This window comes from Vulpes vulpes, chromosome 4 (assembly GCF_048418805.1).
Source record: "Vulpes vulpes isolate BD-2025 chromosome 4, VulVul3, whole genome shotgun sequence".
NCBI lineage: Eukaryota > Metazoa > Chordata > Mammalia > Carnivora > Canidae > Vulpes > Vulpes vulpes.
Window position 1 is genome coordinate 45,578,982 of NC_132783.1, and position 27,050 is coordinate 45,606,031.

A 27,050-nucleotide genomic window follows, 5' to 3' on the forward strand; every position below is an offset into this window, starting at 1 on the left:
TATTATGTAGGCTATTCTTGGTCTTTTGCCTTTCCATATAAACTTTGTCACTTTTTCGATATCCACAGAATAATTTTCTAAGATTTTGATTGAGAATGCATTGAATCTATAGATCATTTTGGAAGAATTGATATTTTAATAACATCAGGGCTTTCTTTTCTTTTTTTCTTCTTTCTTTATTTTTCTTTTTTCTTAGTGCTTTCTTTTCATTAACTTGGAGTATTTCTCCATTTATTTCTATTATTTTTTATTTCTGTCATCAGAATTTTGTAGTTTTCCTTGTATGAATCTTATATATGTTAGATTTATACCTATTTCATATTTTGGGGTGCTTATAGAAATAAGATTGTGTTTTTAATTCCCATTGTTCGCTCTTTGTGAAAGGAAAGCAATTGACTTTTGTATACAAATTTTGTTATCTTGCAACTTTGCTATAATCACTATTTTCAGAAGATTTTTTTGTTGATTCTTTTGGATTTTCTACATTTATATTATATTATGTTCCAACATATTAAGTTGGAATTATATTATATTCCAAAATTATATTATATTATGTTATATTCCAACAAAAACAACTTTATTTCTTCCTAGTGAATCAGTATACCTTTACTTACTTTTCCTTTTTATTATTGCTTTATCTATAATTTCTAGCACAATAGTGACTAAGAGTGATGAGTGGGGACATTCATCTCTTATTTCTGATCTTAGGAAAAAGCATCTCGTTTCTCACCATTAAGTATGATTTTGACTGTAGATTTCTTTTAATAGATGTTATTTATCCAGTTGAAGAACTTCCTGTTTATTCTTAGTTTTAATCATGAATGTATATTAAAATTTGGTAAATTCTTTTCCTGCATCTGTTAATTGTGATTACAAGATTTTTCTTCTTGTTAAATCTCCTTATAAGCTTGTTGATAATAGACATCCTTGCAGTCATGCTAGTCGTGTGATGGAATCCTTATCTATGAAATGCTTTTATAAAAGAATGTACCATGTTTGTTGAGGTTGTTAATTGCAAATAAGTCTGAAATTTATTGATTTATGAGGCATAATTCTCTGGAAAATGTAATTTAATCTATACAATTATGGAAGTATAAAATAAAGATGTTTAGTGACTGAATGCTTCCTTTAGTGTAAATAATGTTTTGTATGCATCATTTAGAAACCACACATGTTAAATCTGGACCAGAACCCATCCTAATGTGACCAAGAAGGAGAATCGACACAAATATACTAATGATTGTGCTGCTTGCTATGCCTTGAGTAGCAAAGTTCTTTATTTCTGACCTTGAAATATCATCGCTTTTGCTAGCATCCTGAAATAGTAACTGGCTAAGTTATTAGCCCTTATAAATAGGGTAAGATGAAACCCCAACCCAACACATTTCTTTATGGCAAGAATTGGCTGGAGCTACTTACCAGCTGCCCCTTTCAGTGAATCTTGTTTTCTTCAGTTAGTTACGGTCCCCATTACTGTGGCCACTGTCCATTGCCTCCTTTTACAGTTGAATGGCTTTTTTTTCTTATTGTAAAATTAAGAGACATGGAGTCGTGATTATTACCAAGGACTCAAACTATGATTCCTGAATGCAAATCTGAATGTTTCACTACATAAATCTGTATGGCTTTAGGCAAATTAAAGTTTCTGTGTCTCTGTTTCCCCAATTGATAATGATGATGGAGACAATAATAATGCCGTCTCTATGTTTGTTGTGAAGATTTACTGATGGAGTTACTAAATTCTACAACCTTAGTTCACTTAGTTAATATGCTTAAAGTACTTAGAATTGTGCTGAACATGCAGTACGTTTTAGTGTTACTATTAGAAACCATTCCCCTACTAAAAGTGGGAAAGTTACAGAGAGGTATTTGAGTCAAAAAAATTGAGAATAAGACATTATTTGTGGATTTTTCTGTGTGCTTATACAAATTGTATCTGTATTGGACAGTTAGTTTTAGCAATATTCTAGGTAGTTATAGGAAGTTGGAAACATAACGTTACCTGGTTGTCTTTGTGACCTAATTTTTGTAATTATTTTTTAGGTTTTAGGGAAGTTTACATTAGAAATTTTAAATTTGGAAGAAAAGGTAACAGAAAATTTTTGAATATTTTTATTTATTTATTCATGAGACACAGAGAGAGAGAGAGAGGCAGAGACACAGGCAGAGGCAGAAGCAGGCTCCATGAAGGGAGCCTGACGTAGGACTCAATCCTGGGTCTCCCGGATCACACCCTGGGCTAAAACCACTGAGCCACCTGTTATTATTTACATCTGTAAAGTAACAGAAACTTAAATAAAATCTCAACAATGAGAAGGGAGCATCCTGAAGGACATTCTAAGCATTCTTTGTATAAAAGACTATCTCTAAATATTATCAGAACATCTATTGATAATTAAATAGTATAAGAATAGTACCAATTCTCAACTTATTCAATTCAGAGATCAAAACAGAAAAATCTAAAAAAAAATTTTTTTAAATATTTCTTCATGAATAAATGATGCTCAAGATGGTTTCCATCTGTCAATTCCTGGTGATGATAGAGGTAGATTAATCATTCAGTTTTTGAGGTTGTAATTTTGACTCTCTGGACCACATACTTTTGTAAATGACATATTTTTGAAGTTACACCTCTTTTGGATGTCTGGTAAAGACTATGACATATAATTCATGAAATGTGGTAGAAGGAACTTTCTTCATTAGCATTAAATTAATGCTAATCTATAGGAAAAAAAACTCCATAGAGTGGACAAATATCTACATTATGGGAGATTTGATCCTGAACATTTTCTATAATATTGTTTGAACAAACCTTTTATTATTAGTGCTCATTTAGAGCAATAGTATTTGACTCCAGTGGTTCTTGACTCAGTAGTTTCTTGGTTCAAATTAGAAAGTTGATTATATTAGTGCAACCAACACTGTCTGTAAATGCTAAATTGGTAGAGGTGCTGAAGATTTCTATGAGGTTGTATTGTTATATCACAAAAGAAATTCAACAGGGAAATAAACAGAACAAATACATTCAATAAGTAATATTAGAGCAACTCTACCATAACTCAAATCTCTTTTGAATAATTCTCATATAAAGGCCATTTCAACACATAGGTTGCTTTTCTAAAATGAAGTTGATATCTGGTAAAGATCTGGTTTCTGATTTGATTTTTAAAAAAGTTATGCCTTTTGTAAAGTGCTGAATCGCTTATACAGTCATTTCCAATTCACTAGAATCAGAGGAAAGAGATATGTGCTATCATTTTCCATAAAAAAAGACTGAAGATTTAATACTAAACATAGATTGCCAATTTATGAATATCCAGAGAAACTAGTGACATCACTCACTTCATTCAAGAAAACAAAATTTACTGTATTCTGGGCAGCTAAAATGGATATAAAATCAAGCTTCACTGATTCCTAACATAGCATATAATTTCTCCCATAAATGCTATTTTTACACTGGCTAGAATGCTTCCTGAAACATTTTAATAAATTTCCTTTTCTTGTTTCTATATAAAATGTAAAATGAACCTATTCACAGAAGAGGTCAGAACCATTGCTCAATTCAACATTCTGCATATTATGTAAAATTATATTTTCAGTTAAGAATAATTATGTTTTAGACATTGTCACTTCCTTTTTACTTTCATCATTGTTCAGGGTTTCTTTTGGATTGTATATTTCTCTAGGAAATACAATTATAATACGGTGTAACTGCATGTACAGAGGCAAATAGCAAATAACCAGTTTGAATTGAAATGCAGATGCCAACATCCTAATAATGAGTAATGCAAATATATGTTTGAGCAAAATCATAAGTCATAGATTTTTACAAATTCTTAAAGTAATTGGAATTTTCTGTGGTAAAATTCATTAAAGCCACATCTCTATTATAGTTTTGATTACAGTTACTGTTTATTTGCTAAATGCAAGATGATCTTGGAGGTGAGGAAGGCTTAAAGGAAAAACTGTATATATCTTGCTATTGTTGAGGTCTTAATAGGTGGCACAGTCAAGTCATTAGGAGTTCACTTTTCTGGTAAGACAGGTATAGGAGCTCCACCGCCTAATCCACCGACTCCCTATTTCATTCATATCCAGAGAATTTGAGAACTAAGCCACAGATTCACCTTTAAAATAGGGATGATAATAGGATCTAGTTGATAGAATATGTTAAGGGTTATGAAAAAAATATGTATGCTACCTGGCACACTGTAAGTGCTGATTACATTATTTACATTTAAAAAATTATTAGTATGTACCGTTAAAAAACAAGACATTTCTATATGTATGACCTAATCTATTAGTAAATATTTAGTTTGAATTCTTGTTTATTTGCATATAAACAATCTCAAAATGTCTGTGTTGACTTTATTCCTTGTAAGGGGATCTTTCTTTAGTTTTTTCATCTGCAAGTTAGCAGAGAAATCTTTAGTGTATCGTTATTAATTAGCTCTATATGTTTACTACTGGCATGATTTCATAGTGGTTCCATTAGAAAATTGGAAAAAAGTAATTCACTCTAAGTATGAGGTCCAAATTAGATCTTAAAAATGTATGATTAAAATGAACTTTAGGTGTTTTTGTTGAGGTATATACTTTCTGTAGTATCTTGCATTTCCATTTACTATTTTTTCTCTCCATATATCTATACATAAATCATAACAACCCCACAAAACATTGAAAGAAACAGTTATGTAGGTTTTCCCAAGAAACAATATCTAGTGGCATATGTATATTGATTTTCCATGGTTCTTTAAGAAATATGTGTACAATTTTAATGAGAACTAGAACAACCTCCTAATCTTAAAAATACCCATGTTGATTAGGAGTAGGCTCAGCTGCTTATAAAAGAAAACTCAAAATGACCTTAGAAATTTCTTCCTCTTTCATATAAGAGATAAGCAATCTAGACCTCTTATAGAGGCTCCGTGGAGTCACCAGGAATATGAGCTTCAACTAGCTCACCCTTAGCAACCCTTGGTCATGTGGTCTTTACCCTCTGGTTCAAGACAGCTTATTCCAGGTATCACATCTAAGGTCCAGATTTAGATGGAGGAAAAGGAAAGAGGATCCTTTCTCCTTTTGAAGGAAATACCCATATTTGACAGAAAAGTTATTTTTAAAATCGAATAACAATTTTCTTTACTTATTAATAGCCAGTACTTACAGATACATGGCCACATCCCCATTGAGGGACCCCACTGAAAATTGGAATATTAAAACCAATCAGCAGTCTCTGCCACACTGTCTTTTGAAGACTACAGGGACACACTCAAAAATATTAAAGACAACTGTTAAATCTGGCTTTGTAAACTAAAGAAAATTGGTCAGGCTATTACAACCTAGTCATCATTTGTTTTTTTCATAATTAAATTGTTATAATAGCTACGATTGGTACTGCATCATCTGCTAAGAAAATTGTTGAGTTATTAAAAAACAGTAAATGTCATGTCATACTACTCACCTCTACAATACATCAAACCATTTTAGAGTTCCTTTAAAGCATTTTTACTAAGTAGGTAACAATCTTCAGTTGCAGAGTGCATTATATGGTTTAGGAGCAGATAGTGCCTGGCTGTCTGTGAGGAGTATTGCTATAGTACTATATTTGTATTGACAAAGTGCTTCAGTAATTGACTTCTAGGGAAAAAAAAATTTACCTCATACTTTTAATTTTGAAAAAAAAAACAGAAAAATACTATCCTAAATTTGTTAAGAATTTAAATTGAAATAGCTATCTAATTCAGAAAGTTGTTCATATGAATAATTATTTTTGTTCAAAGTAGCACTGTTTGTTCTTGCTTTCTATTGAAACTGCTAAGATATGAGAGAACTCATCAGAGAATTTAAAAATGAAGGTTCTTGTCTGTCTTGGTTAAGGGAACCAAATCATTTGCTTTAGGATTCAAGATCCTTATAGCAACACAGCAATTAACTTTAATTTATCAAGATATAGAATTCTAGAATTTGTGAAAACCTTTTGAGAATATATCTTTCAATGCTGTCATTTTATAGTCGAGGCACTAAGGTCTAGAAAGTCTAAGTTTACACTAATGAGCTAGTGGCAGCACTGAAACCAGGACTAGGGTTTTACTACTTTTTAATCTAGTGCCTTCTATTCCCCCTACTTTTTCCCCCACCCTCCTTCGCTTATCTTCCTTCCTTCATCTGCTTTCTGTATTTATTAGTGTAAGCATTAAAATATTTGTATATGATACCAGGTCAGATGTAGAAAAGAAAATAAATTTGTTTTGGCAAATAATAACTTGATACAGAAAATAAAGTGCTTATAATGTTGTTGGAGAAGTTGACAGAGAGAACTCCAAGCTGTGCTTCCAGAAATAATTGCAGAACACCATGGTACAGTCCACCAGAGGAGCTGAGACTGCTGCCATACATTTCTCTCCACATCCATAAAACTAATAATTGGAATCTGGAATGCTGGTAGGTAGGCTTCACTACTTCATAACTGCCACTTAACATACATAAAGCTACTGAGTGGACCTTGGAATATTGCAGCACAAAACTCCGTGTATTAAATGTGTTTGCCAGCAGAGCAAAGAACAAAATAACGGCCTCCACTTCAATATACCTACCATTTTACATGTGTGGCTTTGAATTGCTAGGACCCAATTTACATCCAGAACCCAATTATAAAGAAATCTGTTTAATGTTGTCTCTAAGTTTGCAGCCTCGGGGCACCTGAATGGTTCAGTGGTTGAGCATGTAGTTTGGTCATGATCCCAAGATCCTGGGATCAAATTCTGCATCAGGCTCCCCACAGGGAGCCTGCTTCTACCTCTGCCTATGTCTCTGCCTCTCTCTGTGTGTCTCTCATAAATAAATAAATAAAATCTGTGAAAAAAAAGAATGAAATCTTGACATTTGGAAAGATGTAGGTGGAACTAGAGGGTATTATGCTAAGTGAAGTAAGTCAGACAAAGACAAATACCATATGATCTCACTCATGTGGAATTTAAGAAACAAAACATGAATATAGGGGAAGGGAAGGAAAAATGAAATAAGATGAAAACAGAGAGGGAGACAAACCATAAGAGGCTCTTAACTGAAGGATGCTAGAGGGGAAGAGTATGGGGTGATGGGGTAACTGTGTGTTGGATGTTAAGGAAGGCACTTGATGTAATGAGCACTGGGTGTTATATATGACTGATGAATCACTACATTCTACCCTTAAACTAGTTTTAAAAAATTGGCAATAATATCATTAATAGCAATGTAGTGCTTTGTAGTTTAAAGCAAAGTGTGTTAAAAGGAGAGAAATGATCAGTTAAAGTTAGGAGGAATTGAGTGTTCACTTGTTCTACAACTCTGGACATGTTTAGGGGATTAATTGCAGAGGATTCAGCACCATCCTTTTCATTATGCTACTGTTTAAAGTGTGAAAATCTCAGTTGGGCTTCAGAAAATTGTATGTGAAATAAACATAGGCAAGTAAAGTACGACTACTGCTTTAGCAGCTTGAGCTATTTTGACCAATTCGTTGCTATATCAGCTCTTTAAAATAACCAACTAGAGTCCTACTTTCCCATCTTCTAAATATTATGAATCACATTTTGAATTTTCAAATCCCAATAATAATAATACAGTTCCTGAATTTCTGCTTCTGTCCCTTTCTTCTTCTCTTTCTTCTTTTTTATCATTATCATCATTTCTTAAAAATAATATTTTTGAATCTCTGTTATGTGAATGTCCTATCTACAATAACGGATATGAAAAAATAAGGCACTTTTGCCTTCAAAGAACTTACAGTCTTGTTAAAGGGGCAGGACCTTTCCTAGCAAGGACTAGTTCATATTAAAGAAAAATAAAAGGCATGAATGGTAAGTATTAGAGAAGATGAGGGAAAGGAGACATCACGAGTACATGGTTAACTCAATAGGAACTTCAGACAGAAATACCTATTTTCATCTAGGCTCTAAGGATTTAATCAGGATACATTAAAATATGCATAAACTGTGCTAAACTCTTTGGGCCAATGTTACATCCTGATGAACATTTTAAATAAATTTGTAGGGGATCCCTGGGTGGCTCAGCGGTTTAGCACCTGCCTTTGGCCCAGGGCATGATCCTGGAGACCTGGGATTGAGTCCCACGTGGGCTCCCTGCATGGAGCCTGCTTCTGCCTCTGCCTGTGTCTCTGCCTCCTTTTCTCTCTCTGTGCCTCTCATGAATAAATAAATAAAATATTTAAAATAAATAAATACATTTGTAATAAGTGACTTGACATTTTTAATTTATGATGAATTAAATCATCTTTCCAAGCAAATTTAAATTTCAGACACAAAATGAAAAATTTCATTCAGATGATAAACCAATTGCAAAAATATACACCCATATGTGTGTGTATATATATTACAAAATGCCAGAAATGTTTTATATACTATAGCAAAGAGATGTATTATGATAGAAAAATCATGTATGTTCCTGCACTTTAATTCTTTTCATACTTAGCTATGGGACCCTGCGAATGTGGAAAGAAAAAAAAATAAAACCTCATATTCTTTAATTGAATTCCTGGTAGAAAATATAACCAAAGCCAGAGGCTACAAGCCTCAGTTGACAGTTTAATGAAGACTCTTGAAAGAATGGGAGATTCTGGGTACTTTAAGACAAGCCCTGAGCAAGTCATTACATCTATTTAGACAAAGAAAAGATTAGTGAATATTTATGCATCAGTTACTAAAATACTTAAATTAAATATATTTTTATATTTTCTAGTTACCATAAATTTGAATTTTTTTCTTTAAATCTATTGGTTTTGAAGGCCAAAGATCTTTCCAGTAATAGTGAATCATTTATTTCTAAAGTCCCAAGGGCTGTGGACTTATGACCATGAAGCTATAAATATTTATTATAGGTGTTAAAATGTTTATGCTGAAATACCTGCCTTTTCATTTAAAGTGATAAATTCTATTGTTTGTTGAAAGCCAATTTTACCCAACCACACTTGTAATATCAACTGTGAAATCGTGGACTTTTTTTCCTCTAACTTTCCTATGTGAATGATTTGAGTGTGCTTGTTAGAATGCATCAGGGTTTTTATCCCCCCTTACAGGCTTACTTAAAATAAACCTCATGACTCTAATCCACTCATTTCTGAAAACCATCACAAGTGAGTTTTTCCTCAGACATTAGGATGTATTTGTACCCAGTGTAGGGTTTTGCTCTACATTCATAATCTACTGCAAATATACAGGTAATTAGTGAAGTTCAAAAAGGCAGTGATTTCCTGGATTCAAAAGCCAGCACGTAGAACCCTGTAACAAGCTGCCTTTCCCATCCCCACCAGTGGATTTTAACATGAATTTTACAGCTTCTTGATATCTTACACCATCATGTGTGATTGGAGAAGATAATTCTCCTCATGCTCCCATTGATATAAGTGCATTCTGACCTCCAACAGATAAACTCAGCTATGTTCTCATGAAATTCACCATTAAAATTCTTTTCCTTTTACTCTATGTATCTTTATAACCCTCTTGAAACTTTCATTAAAGTATAATTTCATGTCATAGCTATTTGTAGGCATAATTTATATTGCTTACTCCCTTTACTATAACATTCTCACTTGTTAGAAACGGGTTGTATTAATTTTTATATACCTTAATGTTCCTAATACTGATGTAAAGAGAAGACTTGAGAATTACTGGTTGTGTAAAGAATGTAACTTCTTTGAGACTCATGTTTTTACTCTGTAACATGGGAGATAACAACAATGTACTGTTTGGGGGGCAATTAAAATATTTGAAAGGATTTTATAGTGCGTGCTGGTCTCCATAGAAGTAGAAGCCGCGATAGTAGTAGTACAAGCAGCAACAAAAACTGCTGGATAGAATTTTTCTTTTTCCGTCTTATAAAGAATACCTTTTTCACATTTTTTTCATCGTTGTTGTTTCAAATCATTATTGCTTTAATGTTGAGGAGAATTGGTAACAAGCAATTCAGCATAGTGTTACTGATAAATACAAGGCTTGCATATCTAAATTTGTAAGTATATAGAGTGCCTATTTACCATATACTGCTGTTGTTTGTATAATGCACACAAGAGATTCAGTCTCATTATTTTTAGTCACATTTCCTGTCCGAATATTAGTAGATATATATGACATTAGGCAAAGGAGCAAATTAAGTGAGATGGTATAGAAATATTTGCCTTTCCAGTGCAATCTTGTCGATCCCTTTTTGTCTCACTGGAGCCCATTTTCAGAGAAGCTAAATAGAAGAGCTTGGGGGCATAGTATCTATTGTTTGGTCTCATTACAGTCATTAACTGCAGTCAAGGTGCCTTTCAGGAAGAAAGGATGATAGATAGGCAGCACGCTGACAACCACATTCACTGTCATGGAGAACAAAAGTCTGGGAGGCAGGAGGTAGCAGGAGGTAGGGAAGGCAGAGTGCAGTGGGATACAGGTGCACCTTTTCCAGGGAAGAACAAGATGAATGTTCCCATTGTCACTGCTCCTTGCATTTCCTTAGTCATTAGTGTGACAGGTGGATAATTGATGACATGACATGGGACCTGTTGTGAAGCTTCTTTCCCCTCCTTTGAAACTACTTCTGTGTCCTTTAAACACTATATGGTTATCTCATATGTCAGTGCATCTGCCTTTATATCTCAATCCAAGCTATCTCAGTAATGACAGAAAATCACACCACTTGTAACAAGGGAAGATGATATTAAAGTTTCATAGCTGTGTTAACTGCAATTCTCAGCAGTGGTTTCTTATGTAATAATAGGCAAGGTCAAGAATAAATTTATCAGAAGAAGAGAAAATAGCATAATGTGAACTCTCAATCTGCTACAGAAGAATGCCTTGTGGCCTACAGCTCATTGTTTTACTTACATGCTTTCTCGAGTTGCACTTTTTAGATTAAGAGTTACAAAGTTCTTTGTCAAGAAATAATTATGTTATATGGAGCATTTGAATGAATTATTTAAATACTTGAGCAAAATAGCAATGTACAAATCATGACTAACCATCTTGATTCCTTTTTAATATTTGAAAAATATTGAATCAGGAACTTCTGGGGAATCGATTTGATTTTAATTATATACCTAGGCTTATTTTATACTTATTAATTAGTCAGTATTGTCCATCTGGAAATTTATTGGGAAGATCACTATAAAAAACTACAAAGGTGGAACCTATGTCATTGTAATAAATGTTAAAATTTTTCTAAAATGAAGAATTCTTAAGATTAGAACTTTATTATTCATCAAAAATGTTACCAACAATTTAATAAAGTTTTTCTTGCTTATGGTTTGGTTTTTAACATTATAAAGGATATCTTTTCCCTCTAATTTTTTAGGATTATAACAATAGCAAAAAATATACTTTTCATAACAATTATCAATAGTGAGTAGCCCTCCACATTGGGAATACATCTAATTTTTTATATATTAAATTTTACTACTGCATATGTAGAGTTGCTTTAGTATAAACCTTTTAATAAAAAAATAAACCTTTTAATATGCATAACCTCTTCATCATTATAATGACAAGCTTTTAAAGGAAAAGTTACAGTGAGAGAGTATCCATGATGATATAAAACCATTTTATCAGTACCTTTCTGATTTACTTATTATTCTCTAAACTATACTCCCATGTCTGAGTCTACAAGATAATATCTTTAATAAAGCATTATTAGGTCTAGCTTTTAATACATTGCACATGAGATCATTACCTATAACATCCTGGTGACCTTTAAGGGTTCATGAATCAACATACAGTTATATATTTTTGTTGACTAGTTAGATCAGAGTTTGTGAGGTATTTTCTTAACTAAAAATCCACTTAGATAGCAATCCAAATGTCCAGAAAGATCCTGAAGATATATTTAGCAAGTCTCTTCTATATTTAGCAAACACACATTTTCTTCCCTTTGTTTCTGAATCAAGATATCCTCCTGCTTTATTTCACCTAGGTGATCTTACTTTCTGCCCTCCCTCTTGTCTCTTCCTCCTTTGCCTACTGCTTAAATATCAGTCTAGAGATGTTTGCCAGAGTTCTGTCCTATCATGTTTTCTTCTCAGGTACATAACTTCATTCTCAAATTTACATCAATCGATTTTTCTAATTCTTTTTCTCCTTTGAGCATCGGATATATTTCTAGACTTCTACTGAGATCGGCTCCTGAAAGATCTTCTGATAATGCAAATTCTGCTTCCCCTATCAAATCCCACCCATTATTTCAAAGTAGAAAAATTTGTTATTTTTAATCTTCTTTCTTCCTTTCTCGTTCTTCAGTTCTATGAATTTGTAAGCCTGTGAATTTGATCTCTAGAACTGCTCTGAAATTCATGCCATTCTTTTTCTTCTAAGAGAGAATCACTTACTATCTTTTATCTAGATTCTTTTAATGGGCTTCTAATTCTGTTACCATTGTCTTCATCTGATAGTCACAGTTATCTTCCTAAAGCATAAGTCTGATCATTTCACTCTCCCATTAACTCACTTTTCTGGCCCTCCATTTCTAACATGGTAACGTCCAAATTCCTTAGCAAAGCCACAAGAATGTTTCACACTTTGGCTACTGTCTACCTTTCTAGCCTCATTTCCTGACAATTTTTTTAATGGAGGACTGCGTCTCTTCCCCGAATATCACATAACTTGCGTCTGTCTTCCTTTAATTTGGTTTTAACTGCTGTCTTGAATGCCTTACTCACTTTTTTCACTTGAAACTCTCTTCCTTAAATTCAGTCCCCAAATATCCGGTATATAGTGCTCCTTTATATATTTAATTTTGTACATAAATTGACTCATACTATCTGTAAATATTTGCAGCTATTTTGACTTAAAAATTTTTGAGGTGTATCAATGTCAAAATCTGTAGATTTTGTTTATTCTAATTACTGATAACATTCTGTTGTGTGAATAAATCAGCATTTTCTATTCTTTTAGTAAGGGATAAATATGTTTTTTATATGTTTTTAAATGTTTTATATCTTTTAAATGTTTTTTTATGTTTTTTCTCCTTTGTATTAAAAAAAGCTACAGTGAACAATCTTGCTGTTGTATCTTTGAGCATATGTGCACAATTCATTAAGTAATTAATGAATTAGTTTCAAATGGCTAATCTGGGGACCTGTGGAGAGTAATGAGAGGATGGTGAAATGTAGACACCTGCCATCATTTTCCAAATTTTCTTTACTTGGAATGTCCTTGTGTGAAGTATGATAGTGACAAAATTCCCATGTTATGCTTGGCTTGGCATGTAGTTATATTGATGCAAATAAATGTAAGGAATGGAAGATTTAAAAAAAAAGATTAATCCAAGAGTTTTTCTGTGCCATGTCAAAGTGTGCTCTCTCATTAACATGCCTTAACTGTGGGTGCAAGTACAAAACTTTGAAAGTGAATTTATATTGCATTGTTTTCTTTTTCCTAAATCACAGAACTTTGTCAGTACTTTGGCAATCATTTATTCCTTATAAGCCTAATTGTTTTTTACACTGGAGTCTTACTATATACATGCTTGAAAATTGTACTAGGTCATTGTGTACTGTTCCAAATGCCACAAAACAAAATCAGGTAAGCAACTATATCTTAACCTAAAATATTATTTCATTTACCCTTCTATTTATATTTTCATAGCCTTAAAGTATTTGTTGAAGTATTTTACTAAGTAATACTCCTATATGAATGGAAGCACTCTTGGATACTATAGTGGTCATTCATTTTACTTTGTATAAGAATTGCCCAGGAAAGTGTTAGTATATATATTTTAGTTTCCACTAAAATGGAAATCCACTAAGATTCTGATTCAGTAGATTTGGCTATATATTTTGAATTTTAAGTCTCTGTCCTTATCACAAATGCTACCACTCCACTTGTCCTCTGGAAATTGACTTTTTCAGAAACACAGGTTGAGACAAAAGATGGAGTTGTGGTGGTCGTGGTGATGGCAGTGTTGATAATGATGATAATGGTGATGGTAGTAGTTAGTGATGGTACTGGTTATGTTGGAGGTGGTAGTAGTAACAGTAGTGACGTTGGAGATGGTAGTTGTGGTGGGAGTGATAGAATGGAGCTGGGATAGCCTTTGGAACCAATAGTCCTCAGTTTGATTCCAGCTCTAATACTTACTATTTTTATCATCTTGGTCAGATTAGTTAACCTTTCTGAACCTCAGGGTCCTCATCTATAGAACAGAGATAATTACCTAATTCATCATTTAGTGATGCTATTACACTGTATGTTAACTAACCAGAATTTAAATAAAATTTTAAAAAAAGAAAAACAAAACAAATAATTTACCTAATTCACAAGGTTTAGCACAATGCCTGGCCTGTAATAAGTCCATAATAAATGCCAAGTGTTAAATATTCCTAAATGGCTTTGTTTCTTTTCTGATTTTGTAATGTATACAATGTATACATTGTAGATGTATACATACATCTTTACAATGTATACAACATTGTAAGGGTAGATTTAAATGGAAGAACATAAATATATCTAAAATTCAAGATCTCAGACTTTTAAACCAAAAACCAAGGAATATTTGGAGATCTTATTCTCATTTCTGTAAATATGACTTTAGTGACATTTTAACATCAGAAAACTTAAAAGGCATTCTACTCAGGAGATGTAATTTAAGTATCTATTTTTTGTCCTGAATGAGAATCAATAAAAGGGTTGTATATTAACATTGCGTGTTTTGGAGACTAAATTTTTTTTTTTTTTTGCAATTCTATGAATATCTCATTTTCTCATAGGAAATACCAAATGAAAAACTAGAAAGCTTCTTGTTAGAAACACACGTACATACACACATTCACACACAAATTCTAGAGCAATTCACAGGGGAACTTGTTAAAAGTGCTTTGCTATAGATGTATCAAATCTATGTCTCTGGAACTAAAGCTATAAAATCTTAACTTTTAAAATAGCATTTGGTGACTTCAATACAGGTGGTCTGTACAGGATACTTGGAGAAACACTGGGAAATAGGGAATGAACTCTAGTACTTTAACACTTAAAAGTAACTTACGCTCTGTGAATCTCTTTATCTGTAAAATATGAAGTGCCTGGTGCATATTGGATTGTTATTAATTTCATTCTTCTTGTGGAAGGCAACATGGTTAATGCTTAAAAGCATGAGTTTTGGAATCAGACCTCAGGCTTAAATCCTAGTTCTGCTCTAGCTGAGGGACTTTAAACAATACTTAAGCTTTCTACATGTAGATTTCTTCTTTGTGAAATGAGAATAATAATTTTAGCTACATTTTAGGGGTTTTATGAGAATTAAGTGAGATAAAGGATGAAACACATTTGGAAAAATGACTACAGTAGTGCTTAATAAATTATGTATGTGTAATAATAATAATTACAATTATTTTCCATTTCCCGAATATACTGTCATATGTATATTTACTTACTGTCACATCAAGTATACTTACATGTATTTATATCTCATATTTTAATAACATCAGGGATTTTACATGTAAGATATATTACATTATCAGTAATTTAATTTAAATTAAGTAATAACATAATTATTTGATTATTCAGAATTACTAGCAAATTTTAAGAGCCCAAATTTACCCTATTTCGAAGGTTTTCTTACCATTTCAATTTTGTCTCTTTGGCTGCTGTTTGGAATGGTATCAAATGATACATTCCAAGAATCAGCAGGTTTCCAGGTAAGAAGACTAACACCACTCAGATATAATGAATAGCTTCCAGAAAAGGGCCAATGATACAGAACTGTCTTTGGCATTGACAGGATTTGTATTTCCCTAATTGTGATTATTTTCAATATTAGAGTTAAAGACAGCTTAGCTTTTCAGTATAATTTTCTGGAGTTTTTATTTAGCTATAAAAAGTCATTTGTAATGTTTGGAGGAAGAAAGCCCTTCTATGCAAGAAAAAGTTTACTTTTATCATAAAAATGTAATATTTAAAATAGTGACACCATTGTTTACTATCCTTTCTTATGTAAAATGTGATACATTTGTTGATTGAATTAATTAAACTATAATATTTTAGTTTATTGATATCTGTAATGATTTCTATTTTTAAAATTTGTTTACTTTTGTTAATTTTCTTTTTCTGGTATTATACTCAATTTTAAAGTCTGGGTCTATACTTCCAGCATAAACTCATGGTAATAATAACAATTATGATCATGGATAACATATACTGAGTATTAAATATTCTTAGGCATTAAGCTAAAAGACTTCACCTACCTACTCAGTTTATCCTCCCAATAAAGAAAATATTTATTTGTAAATTCATTAGGAATTCTTAATTAGTGATCTGTGAACTTTTAGGAGTCTGTGAAATTAAACATGAAATGTTATATATTTAAGTTTGTGTTTAGCTTTTATTAAGCTTAAAATAAACCTGTGGACTCAAAGTTGTTAATGTTATTAAAGTAGTCAGTAAAAGAATTTTCCTCAGAGGAGATATTTTGTAAAATAAAAATAAGGAAAATCCATTATTCCAATATTATTATCAGTTTGTTCTTATTGCTTATCTTAATAAAATGATTTCCTTAATTTTTATAGATATGATAATTTAAAATCTATTTTTCTTTTATTCTCCATTATTTAATTTACTTTCTCCTCAAATGTACTACTTTCCGAAGTTATATTTAGAAATTTCAACATGGGATAGCTATTTCTTTATTCCTGGGTAATTTTCTTCTTCATTTTTTAAATGGTTATTTTCTAACAAAACTAGGCTGTGGAATTGTGGAAACTGAGTATTAAGTCCTATTTGTGAAGGAATGCTCAACACTTAAAGTCCCTATGATAGGACTATATAGAACTTGGCTTATGAAAACATGACAATGAGGACTCGTGCTGGTATGTGAACTAACTTTATCACCAGCCATGACTAGATTGGAACAGAATTTAAGAGCAATTATTTATAAAATTTAATAGCAATTTAGTATTGCTTTGAAATCCAAGGATGTGATCACTTTTCTATGAATTCGCTTTGTTATTTTGTAAGATTTTTAGTCTGCAAAATGGATGGGAAATTTTAAAACATGGTACTTCAACTACTGACTGTTGGAGGAATAGTGGTATAGACTTCTTGGTTCACAAGCTTCATTTGTCCTGTTACAGCAATTAACAGAAGAACAGAAGAGAAATCATAATTTTCTTCCAGAATTTTAAGTTTTGAACTTTATGAAACTAGGGATGATGTTTTATATATTCTCACATATTTTTGAATTGTTGCAATATTTTGCCGTGCAAATTTAGGATATTGTTAAATTACCAATGTTTAGATAGGGAAAATATTTATTCTCTTTTCTCATTCTAAAAGCAACCATATATATAAATTAAGAGGACTAACTTCTATGAAGCATTTTATAGAGTGAGAGAGTTGTGACGTGAAGGTGGCTATTGGTGCTCTAAGAATGAATGAAAATATAGAGAAGGAAAGGAGAGCTGACAGTTCAGTTTTAGGGCAAGTCCACTAGAGTAAGAATGGAGGAAGTTAGAAGAACATATGGGAAATTTAGGAATTCAATAGAACAATTAAAATATTATTTAATTATTTTTTAATTATAACTAAATGTTAATTAAATGTTATATGAATATGCATTAATGGAATGATGACAAGAGAAGTCCTTATTAAAATGATGGGAGAGTGGGGTGCCTGGGTGGCTCAGTGGTTGAGCATCTGCCTTTGGCTCAGAGCGTGATCCTGAGATCTGGGATCGAGTCCCACATCCGGCTCCCCACAAGGAGCTTGCTTCTCCCTCTGCCTCTGTCTCTCTGTGTCTCTCATGAATAAATAAATCTTTAAAAATTAATTAATTAATTAATTAATTAAAATAAAATAAAATAAAATAAAATAAAATAAAATAAAATGATGGGCGAGTGAACAAAGTAATCAGTGTAGTTCCCTATGTGAGAATGTAGTGGAAGTTAGTAGAGGCACCATGGCCAATCAAGATAGAGAACATATAATGATGACAGAAAAAGGGGGATTAAAATGCTTAAAGTACCTCAGGAAAAATAATAGTTTCCTGAAAAAAGTAGAAAACTAGCACATCTGGAAGTAATGGCTATGTTTTTCATGATTGTAGTAGTGCTTTAGATGTTGTGGAAATTAAGAATTGCCACAAATTATTTCACATTTACTCAATTGGACAGTGGCATCTATGTGCTCTTCCGATTTGGTGGGTTTACATATTGTTTATGGCCAATAGAATATGGCAAAAACAACAGGGCATTACTTCTGAGGCCAAATCATCAAAAGTAATCCAGTTTTTACTTTGTTCTCTGGAATATTTGTGTTTGGAACCCAAAGATTCCATGTAAGAAGGTTGACTACCTTTAGCCAAGCCATGTGGAGGAACCATGTATTGGTGCTCCAGGAGGCAGTCCTAGTGTTTTAGTTATTCCTGTCCAGGCACCAGATATGTGAATAAAATATTTTAGATGATAGCACCCCCCCAGCTGACAAATGAACCCCTGCTTCAGATTTAACTAGCTGAGATATAATGGGGACAAATCCAGTCCTAAATTTTGGATCCATTAAACACAGAGGTTGAATATTTGTTGTTTTAAATCCCTAAGATTTGAGGTTAATTTGTTATACATAGTATTAGAAACTGGAGTAGATGCCAAGTTACATTGGGTTTAACTTTTGAATTAAACTTAGTGAATTTTAGAGACTGTACTTGTAACATCTATTTTAAAATACACAGTATTAATATATATTATATATAAAATTAAAAATATCAGGTAGAGGGTACTATGGAATAAACTTGTATGGTTATACAGAGAGCATTTTAGTATAATACTTTTACATGAGCATTTGATGCATTAGACTGTTTTTATTTTTGTATTCGGCTTTTAAGAAATATCTACCTTGGAGTCACCTGGGTGGCTTAGTGGTTGAGCATCTGCCTTTGGCTCAGGCCATCATCCCAAGATCCTGGGATCAAGTTATCAGGCTCCCCATGGGGAGACTGCTTCTCCCTCTGCCTATGTCTCTGCTTCACTCTGTGTGTATCTTATTTTTAAATAAGTAAAATCTTTAAAAATAACACCAAAAACAAATAAACAATAAAAGAAATATTGACCTTAGATGGATAAGAATGTCTTAGAATGACAACGAAACCATGGCTTCTGTTTCAAAGTCCTAAAATTTTCCTGTTTTTGGTCCTGCATATCCTCAATCCTCTTCCCTCTACTTTTTACTTTTTTTTTTTTTTAAGTGTGGGAGGAAGATCAGAGGGAGAAAGAGAGAGAATGTCAAGCGGGCTCCATGCCCAGTGGGGAGTCTGACTCAGGGCTTGATTTAACCACCCTCATGACCTGAGCCGAAATCAAGTTGGCACTTACCCAACTGAGCCATTCAGGTGCCCCACTTCCCTCTCTTTTTTAAAAGCTTTTTTTTTTTTTTTTTTTTTTGAGGGGGAGCAATTTTAGGTTCACAGCAGAACTGAAAAGAAAGTTGATATATTTTCCATAGATCTCTGTCCCCACACATGTATAGCTTGCTCATTATCAACATACCCCACCAAAGTAGAATATTTTTTAATAACTGATGAACTTAGGGTGCTTAGGTGGTTCAGTAGGGTAAATGTATGTCGTCAGCTTGGGTCATGATCCCAGGCTTCTTGGGATCAAGTCCCTCATTGGATTCCCTGCTCTGCTGGGAGGGAGCCTGCCTTCTTCCTCTCCCTCTGCCTCCTTCTCTCTCTGTCTTTCATGAATAAATATATTTTTAAAAAATAAAAATAATTGATGAACTTAAATTCACATCTTATCACCTGGGTCCATAATTTGTATTAGGGTTCATTCCTGATGCTGCATTCTATGGGTTTGAACAAGTTTATAATCACATGTGCCCACCATTATAGAATCATGCAGAGTAGTTTCACTGCCCTAAAAATCCTCTGTAGTCTGCCTATTTATTCCTCCTTCCCTCCTAACTCCTGTCAACCACTGATCTTTTTACTGTTTCTAGAATTTTGCTTTTTCCAGTATATCAAATGGTTGAAATCATATGCTATGTAGCCTTTTCAAATTCCCCTCTACATTTTTTTTTTTTGGCAACTTCTCATTCACAGGTCTCAAGTTAAATATAAGTCCTTTCCTCAAAAAAGCCTTCCTAAATTTACAATCTAAATCAGATTTTATGTTAATTTTTCACAGTGAAGCTTTAATTTTCCTTTACAGTATTTATCATATTTTATATAATTATCTATCTCCATAAAATGTGAAATATTTCATCATTGATACTATTCTTATAGCTAGCTTAGTGCCTGGCATATTTAGGTACTCAGAAAATATTTGTAAAATTTTTGAAATAAATTAATGAAACTTAGTTGCTGTGTACCAAAATGCATTAAGCATATGAATATAAACTAACAAAGCTTATTCTATAAGCTATAATATAAATTCAAATTCCAATTTCATTGGTTTATCACACTTAATACTTGTATAGGTGGCCTAACAACACATAGTTTTGTCTTTTATTTTAAATCTAGTATAGTTTATTGTATTTTATTTTTAAATTACCTAAAAATTATTATGAACAAGTGTGTTGGATTTCTCTATGCTAAATGATATACTTCTTTATGGAGCATGTTTTGGAATTCCCTTCAAATATTTCAGAAACCACCTTTTTACTTAATTCCTACTGAAGCCTGTTTGGTGACAGTTACTATATAGTTTTTGAATTTCATTCCTGGCAGAGACTGTAGAAATAGTGCAAATAGTCGAAACACTCATAAAAGAAGAATCATCTCAAAATCCATTGATTTGTCTGGGATTGCAGAACTAATCAGGACGGGAACCTCCTTAATCAACCTTGAATTCAAGGTTTTTTAGTCCCCTACTCTGGACCACTGCTTCCAAAACCCTTTCTTGGTAGACCAGCGCTAAAAAAAAAGGATTGGGAAAAACAAAGTCTGGAGCATAAGCCTAGAATTCAGAAATTTTGCTTTTTTCCTTTCTTATCCATGGTCTTTTTTTAAAAAATACCCCATTAGTATAACTCTTTTTTTCCCGAAAGTACATATTATATGTAGCATTTCTCTTTTAGGTATTAAAATTGTAAGTGATATAGAGAACTTAGCCTTCACTGCTTACATCTCCATTTTAAAGAACATCTGATACCACATACCCTGTGTCTTCTAATACGGGGTTCTCAAATTATTGAAACCTGGCTTTTTGTTTTCCTAGCATACAAATTCTTAGCTCCAGACAGTAAATGCATTATTTTGATATAATTTACTCTAGAAAATGGTATGATGGATATGGATTGAAGAAGACTCCTCATGTCACAGTGGCCTTTGTACACAACCACTAATCCTAACAGCAGGTACTGGGATCCTCATTTTATTGATGAAGAAACTAGCTCAGAGAAGTTAAGTAACTGTGCAAGTTTACACAGGTCATAAGCAGCAAAGCCAGATATATCAGATATATAGATATAGGTATATCTATATATTTAGACAGATATATCTAGTCTAAAGCCTATTTCTGTTTATTTTGCTTTGCTTTCCATCTGTTATGAATCATTTTTCTAATCTGTCAAGGATGATGATATTAACCATGGAATCATTGCTGTATTTGTGGTAGTAATTAGTAGATTTCATCTAGGATTTCTTTTACCATTCTAACAATATTTTGGCATTTTAGTCCTTTTGGTATTAATGGAAATATTTTCTGAACATCAGTTTCAAAGAATAATCTTGCCATTCAACTGTATTTGTTTTTATTTTAAGTAGCTTGGCCAAATGTGCTTCATGAATCTTACCAGAAATATGAACCCCTAATCCAAACAAATCTCAATAGTTGATATATAGCTAATGAATTATCTATATTGGTTAGTCTATAAAATGATTGTAATTGGAAAAAATTAATCCAGCTTCTTCCATTTGCAAACTTTTGTGATTTAGGGAATTTATTTAACCTTTTGAACCTCCCATTTCCTCTCTATAAAATTGAGATGATGACAGTAATTCCCTTATAAAGTTTTTCTGGAGACCACATGAGAAAATGCATGTGAAACACGTGACACCATGCTGGACCCTGAATAAGTGTACAGTAAATCCTTTAATCAGATATTACTTGTCCTGTCTGTAGACTGAACAATTATAGCAATATCCCCAGATCTGAGAATGTTGCCATTATTTCATGAAAGAAGTATGAATAAGCACACATTTTTTCATCCATGCTGGGAGGTATTTAAGAAATCCCTAACACCATGTGTCACATTCCTCTTTCACCCTGATAGGCTTGTTGCAATTTACTCGTTCTGGTAGTTGTATGTGATGAAGTATGCAAAGGCTCTGGTCAGGGTGTGTGGCACCAGGGTGAGGGACTGAATCACAGCTCAATTGCTCAATAGCTACAAGGCAAAACCTAATTTAACAGATCCATCAATATAATATGAAGCCTCATCTACAAATGATCCTCTCCCATAGGAGAATCATGTCCAAATTACTGGTCAGAGGCCTAAAGGAATCATATTATGATGAATTGTTGGAAGATGATAGATGTGTTCTGTCTCAAGTTAACAGAACATACATTGGTATACTATAGCTTACTTTTCCAGTTGTTTCATATGTGTCCACTAGTTCAGATAAGCTTTGGCAATTTTCCCCGGATTGGACTTACTATTTATTATGTAGCAAAGGGGGCATGTCTAGTACAGCAGGTAAACTATTCAGAAGCCCCAGAGTCATTACTATATCACTGAACTGGCATTGAAACCTATAAGGCACATGTAGTAGGCAAAGCACTTTTCTTTTTCTCTCCTTATTGTGCAGATGAAGCTTTGTCTAAAATAGCTACTTCAAAAATAAAAAGGTCATTCATTCCCAAGCTTTCCGGCAAACTTCATGAGCTGACATAAAACCTGAGAATGTATAAGAACTCACTGCCTTGTGAGAGTCATCATATAAAAGGCAACTTTGCTGCTGTTTATGTAGTGATCCCTCTCCGATTCTGTAGGGATCTGAAGTCTACCTTTGTAAATGAAGTAATAAAATCCTTGTATTAAGCTATAGTTCCATCTTTAAATGGTTTGTAGTAGTTAGTTCAGAGCCTGCAGATGTTCAATGCAAACTAAATAACAATTAAATGTCACACATGTATTGAAGTGATTTTGTTGTTACACATATATAAATGATTAGTGATTTTTGAAAGGAAGTCTCTAACAGGCCCTTTCCAGTTCTACCTAAGTAGAGATGTGGAACCAACGTGGTTCCTTGCTGTGATTCTCAAACCTTTTGCTTACAGATCCACTTTACACACTCTTAAAAGCAATTGAGGGCTTCAGAAAGCTTTTCTTTTTGTGAGTTATATCTATCAATATTTACCAGAGAAATTGAAACAGATAATCTTTTTCAGTATTTATTAATTCATTGTTTTTCCACTGGCTCATTCTTCCCCAAGGAACACAGAATGTCTGGTCAAATGAGTAGGAAAAGAGTACATGGAACAGAAGAGAAAATAATAGGGGCAGAAAACTTTACGGTTTATATTTTTAAAATATTATTTCTGCAGCATATGTGTTTATTTGTGGTTGTTTGTATATTCCTTAATACTTCCATGGGCTACAATAGTCCCTGTTATTTTAAAGTTTAAATCTAGTACATATTTCCATACATATGTATGTTTATTAAAAAATTCTGGACTTGTATTTTTAAAAGATCATTTAATTTCTTAGGAAAAGCAGTTCTCTATACAATCTACTGGTCAAGTTCTCCTGCAGTACAAAGTGTTCCATTATGTCCATAATCTCTTTATCTCTTGGTAACCAGTCTCTGTTGGCATCTCCCTCCTTATCCAAGAAATACAACCAATGCTGAGATAACCTTTACTATTTCATATTCCTGTAAAAAGACTAGATTTTCTTTCAATAAAACAGGTGGTACAATTATTTTATAAATTACCCTGCCATGAAAGGTGGTCTGGAGCCTATTTCCAGGTACTTGTCTTTCTACCTATGCCCTATTTTCCTGCAGTTTACCAGGCCATGCTGTTTCTTTACTAATATATGATACACTATTTTTGTTATACTGGCACAAGAATGGATAATTCTGCTTGAACTTGCTTCTCTCAGTACTTTTCAGTTCAACTTAATTAATATACATGCAACTAGTGTTGTAAAGTTATTAATGATTCATATACTTGAAAACAACGGGTGAAATTTATTATAAATTTTTCCTTAAAAACAAAATCCCAGATTTAACTATTGCAGGCATATATCATGTTTAGTATTGATACAACAATCAAAGCACATTATAGCAGATATCTTATGTTGTTTATCATCTCAAAATATTGACATTTTGCTGGTTGAAAAATATGTTTGAGAGATGATAAAATCTGGACATTTTAGAATGAATGGTTCCTCATCATAGAGTTTTTCATCTTGTAATGGGAAAAATAAGCAGATTACATATGTTTTTCCTGTGGAATTTCATTGTTTTGTGCAAGTCATATCTGAAGAACAAGCAGGTGTGACCACATCTCTCCCATCATATACAAGCAGTTTACATGGCGCCTCCTTGCTCTGCTACACAAACAAAAACTGAAAACCAATGTGTTCATAGATGGGGTTACCATTGTTTTAGTTTGCTTTTGAAGTGGCGTCTTTAATAGTTTTATAAGAAGTGGTCTAGTTGACAAGTTAGGTACAACTTGGCTCTCATGCAATATCATGAAAAAGTGAGTATAAATTGGATTGACTGAAGTAACACTTTGAATTTACATAAAACAATGTGGTAAAGCTAACACCTGCCGGTGAGCCACTCAAATGATTAGTTGGTGATCAGAGATAGGTTGATTCTTGGGCAAACACAGAATGAGATGAAGCTGAAGGGGCCTTACCACCTGGGATCACCTCACTAGGTGGGTCTAGGGTGGTACCGCAAATGGAAGCCCACATTCCTTATTTCCAAATATTCTAAAGTTATAGATCAGGCTAATAAATTTTGAAAAACAGTATGTTATATTATTCTGCCTTAAAGGATGTACCTTTATAACCATAAAATTAAGAAAAGTACTTGTAAAGCTTATGGTTATGTATTTCGGAGGTGGCATATATCAAAGAGATGACTGGACTTAATTTCATTGCTGTACCTATCTGAATGAACTGATAACTGGCTAGCAGATTTTACTGAAAAATAAAATACATTTGTAATTCAAAATCATTATACCTTTACTCCATCAAATTTTCTTGTTTTCATTTCAGCAGAATTACTAATCAGATTTTTTTTAAAGATTCTATTTATTTATTTGAGAGAGAGAAACAGAGACAGTGAGAGAGAGAACACAAGTGGGGAGGAGAGGAAAAAGTAGGTTCCCTGCTGAGCAGAGAGCCCACAGGGGGCTCCATCCTGGGTCTCTGGGATCATGACCTGAGCTGAAGGTAGACCCTTAACTGACTGAGCCACTCAGGCAACCCACAAATTAGGTTATTATAATCAGGATCTTTCACATAATTTTGTTCTATTTGATAGTATTGACTTAAATTACTATTATAAAATAAATAACTGCATTAAAAAACATAACAAAAATTTTTCAAAATTTTAAAGTAGGTGTAAAATGATTAAAAATATTTTTTATGTTTTAAAAAAGTTGTTTCCCTTCTAAAATGTTTGTTATTAAAAAGTTATTAACAAAAATTGTTATTAACAAAAAGTTAAGTTAGTAAGAAATAATTGTCTTTCTTATAAAAATTTAAAGTATTTATTAAAATTAAAGGTCAAATACAACATAACTAGTAGATATCAAAATTTTAAATGTAATGTATACAGCTAAAATTTTTATGTGATAATCTAAAAATCCAAATAAACATTTTAAAATATTTTTATCAAAATGAAACTATAGGGGCACCAGGGTATCTCAGTTGGTTGAGCTTCCAATTCTTGCTTTTGGCTCACATCATGATCTCAGGGTCTTGAGATCGAGCCCTGCATCTAGCTCCATGCTCAGCCTGGAGTCTGCTTGAGATTCTCTCTCTCTCCTTCTCCCTCTCCCTCTCCCCCAACTCACAAGTATGTGTTTGAGAGCTCTCTGTTTAAATAAATATATGAATAAAATCTCTTAAAATATGAAAATAAAAACGAGGCTATGCAATTTTAGCATTCAGTGTCCATCTACTTGCCAATGTAAATAAATAATTTCATGCTGATAGGCATAATAATCAAATTCAGTCATCTCTGACATATGTTATCTTCAAAATATAAAACTATAAACTTTATAAGTGCGAATTTTATGGTTATAAATGTCTATATATATTCTAAGGCAGAATAATACAACATATTGTATTTCTTAGCCTGATATATAACTTTGAAATATAAGGAATGTGGACTTCCATTTGCAGTATTGCCCTAGGCCCACCTCAAGGTGGTAAACCCGCTTCAGGTTCATCTCATTCTGTGTTCACTCAAGTCAAAATATGTCTGTGGCCAAGGTTGATAGGGACACATACTACAAACCTTCATGGCATTTGGAGGGAGTCACTTTTTAGTTTTGAGAACAATGAAAAAAGAGATATGAAATATTTCCCTGGGGTATACAGTGTAAGGTCATAGAAGTGGATTTGTAATGTATGGATTAGAGTGTGCCCATACTGAGCACTACATCCCAAGTGAGCAGGACATCCATTCATTCTTTATTGATCTTGTGGGTTTGTGACATTCAAGGCCTCAAGGCACAGGGGCTCCAGGCAGAGGCCCTTCTTGCTGATTCTAGAGGTAGTCCTGAGTATTTTTAGTACATAGCTATTGCAACCACCTAAAGACAGCTGATCTGGTAATATATTTTAAGATATACATCGATACATCTTTTGTGATTGCCACCAAATGAGTCATCTAAAAATATAAAATAATAATAATTGTTAATAACTGGAGGAAAGTGTACACTACTTTTTCGCTTTGTATCACTATGTGGTCTTAAAAGCATATTTTTAAATTTACTCCTTAAAAAAAAAAAAACACAACAAGGGGCACTTGGGTGACTCAGTTTGTTGAGCATCTGCCTTTGGCTCAGGTCATGATCCTGGGGTCCTGCGATGGAGCCTCACGTCAGGCTCCCTGCT

The 27,050-nt window shown here is 33.0% G+C and overlaps 1 protein-coding gene and 1 pseudogene across 1 annotated transcript in view; both read left to right on the forward strand.

Moving 5' to 3' along the window:
- Positions 1-27,050, forward strand: part of STPG2 (sperm tail PG-rich repeat containing 2) — a 537,574-nt gene that overhangs the window by 354,792 nt on the left and 155,732 nt on the right. The gene's annotated exons all lie outside the window — the stretch shown is intronic.
- LOC112932679 (small ribosomal subunit protein uS5 pseudogene) overlaps positions 13,924-27,050 on the forward strand; it is a 96,195-nt pseudogene continuing 83,068 nt past the window's right edge.